The following is a 2,500-nucleotide window of genomic DNA, read 5'->3' on the forward strand; positions in this document are numbered from 1 at the left end:
TGCGGCCGGCCGCGAAGCCCTGACGAGTAGGAGGGTCGCGGCGGTGGGCGCAGAAGGGTCTGGGCGTGAGCCTGCCTGGAGCCGCCGTCGGTGCAGATCTTGGTGGTAGTAGCAAATACTCCAGCGAGGCCCTGGAGGGCTGACGCGGAGAAGGGTTTCGTGTGAACAGCCGTTGCACACGAGTCAGTCGATCCTAAGCCCTAGGAGAAATCCGATGTTGATGGGGGCCGTCATAGCATGATGCGCTTTGTGCTGGCCCCCGTTGGGCGAAAGGGAATCCGGTTCCTATTCCGGAACCCGGCAGCGGAACCGATACAAGTCGGGCCCCTCTTTTAGAGATGCTCGTCGGGGTAACCCAAAAGGACCCGGAGACGCCGTCGGGAGATCGGGGAAGAGTTTTCTTTTCTGCATGAGCGTTCGAGTTCCCTGGAATCCTCTAGCAGGGAGATAGGGTTTGGAACGCGAAGAGCACCGCAGTTGCGGCGGTGTCCCGATCTTCCCCTCGGACCTTGAAAATCCGGGAGAGGGCCACGTGGAGGTGTCGCGCCGGTTCGTACCCATATCCGCAGCAGGTCTCCAAGGTGAAGAGCCTCTAGTCGATAGAATAATGTAGGTAAGGGAAGTCGGCAAATTGGATCCGTAACTTCGGGATAAGGATTGGCTCTGAGGATCGGGGCGTGTCGGGCTTGGTCGGGAAGTGGGTCAGCGCTAACGTGCCGGGCCTGGGCGAGGTGAGTGCCGTAGGGGTGCCGGTAAGTGCGGGCGTTTAGCGCGGGCGTGGTCTGCTCTCGCCGTTGGTCGGCCTCGTGCTGGCCGGCGGTGCAGGATGCGCGCGCCTGCGCGGCGTTCGCGCCCCGGTGCTTCAACCTGCGTGCAGGATCCGAGCTCGGTCCCGTGCCTTGGCCTCCCACGGATCTTCCTTGCTGCGAGGCCGCGTCCGCCTTAGCGTGCTCCTCCGGGGGCGCGCGGGTGCGCGGATTCTCTTCGGCCGCCATTCAACGATCAACTCAGAACTGGCACGGACTGGGGGAATCCGACTGTCTAATTAAAACAAAGCATTGCGATGGCCCTAGCGGGTGTTGACGCAATGTGATTTCTGCCCAGTGCTCTGAATGTCAACGTGAAGAAATTCAAGCAAGCGCGGGTAAACGGCGGGAGTAACTATGACTCTCTTAAGTGGTGGCCCTTCCGCTGAAGGTGCCACCCCAACTCCCCCAGCACCTAGCCGGCCAACCGGCCGTGCCGAAAATCTTGTAACTTTTGCAGCTATGTATACCTGTAGTGAGTGCCACCGCAGCTTTACAACCAAGAACGGTCTCGGGGTCCATCGCCGCCGCCAACATCTTGCGGCCGCCAACGCGGAGATCGTCACGGAGAGGCATCGCGCGAGGTGGACGGAGGAAGAAGTCCTGTCGCTCGCCAAGGCGGAGGCCGAACTGTTCCTTGAGAGGGACGCCCGGTTCTTCTTCGTCAATCAAGAACTCATCAGGATGTTCCCCGACCGAACGCTCGAGGCAATCAAGTGCCGACGGCGGCAAGCTGCCCACAAGCAGCTTGTCCGCCAATTCATGGAGGCGCTTGAGATCGGTCGGGGGGAAGAGCCGGCGTCCCGCCGGGGAGCAGTGAGCCCGCTGCCTGACGCGGGCGAGGCCGCTGCGCCGCCCGTCGACGCAGCCGAGGACTTCGCGGCCGACACCACCGGGCCGCCGCCGGAGGGGCCGACTGACGCCGCCATCTGGGAGCATCTGGCGGGGCTACCCGCTTCCGCCCAGCGTTTCTCTGCCCTGGATCGTGTCATAGGTCTGGGGCGGGGCACGCCGCCCGATGTCATCCTGGGCATGCTCCCGGATGCCCTTGCGTCGGTCGGGTCCAGAGGGGAGAGATCGATCACCAGGACACAGCGGCCGCGCCAACCATCGAAGCGGCCGCCTGCCGCGCCGCCGACGCAGAAGCGCAAGCGGCGCCGCTGGGAGTACGCGAGAACGCAGGATGCCTTCCGACGGTCGCGTGCACGTTGCGTACGCGGCCTCTTGGATGGCACCCTGCTCCAGCCGCCACCTGCCATCCCTGGTCTGCTGGACTTCTGGGCGGACCTCTTCACCAAGAAGCCCATCTCCACCGCGGGCTTCATTCGTGACCGCCTCCTCCCGCACTCAGAGCCTGTCGCTCTCGAGTGCATATGGGGGCCGGTCACACATGAGGAGGTCGCCGCCGCGCTGCCGCCCAGGGGATCAGCAGCCGGGCCGGACGGCCTTACCCCAGCGGAGTTGCGGCGCCTGCCACACGAAGTCCTGGTGAAAGTGATGAATCTCTTCCTTCTGGCCCGCGCCCTTCCGGAACGCCTGCTTCGCGCGCGGACGTCCCTTCTCCCGAAAACGGCTGCACCAACATCCCCCGCTGACTTTCGCCCCATTACGGTCTGCTCGGTGTTGGCGCGGACCTTTCACAAGGTTCTCGCGTCACGCCTGATGCGCGCATGTGCTGTGGACGAACGTCAGCG

Source organism: Schistocerca piceifrons, unplaced genomic scaffold, assembly GCF_021461385.2.
Source record: "Schistocerca piceifrons isolate TAMUIC-IGC-003096 unplaced genomic scaffold, iqSchPice1.1 HiC_scaffold_943, whole genome shotgun sequence".
Lineage (NCBI taxonomy): Eukaryota > Metazoa > Arthropoda > Insecta > Orthoptera > Acrididae > Schistocerca > Schistocerca piceifrons.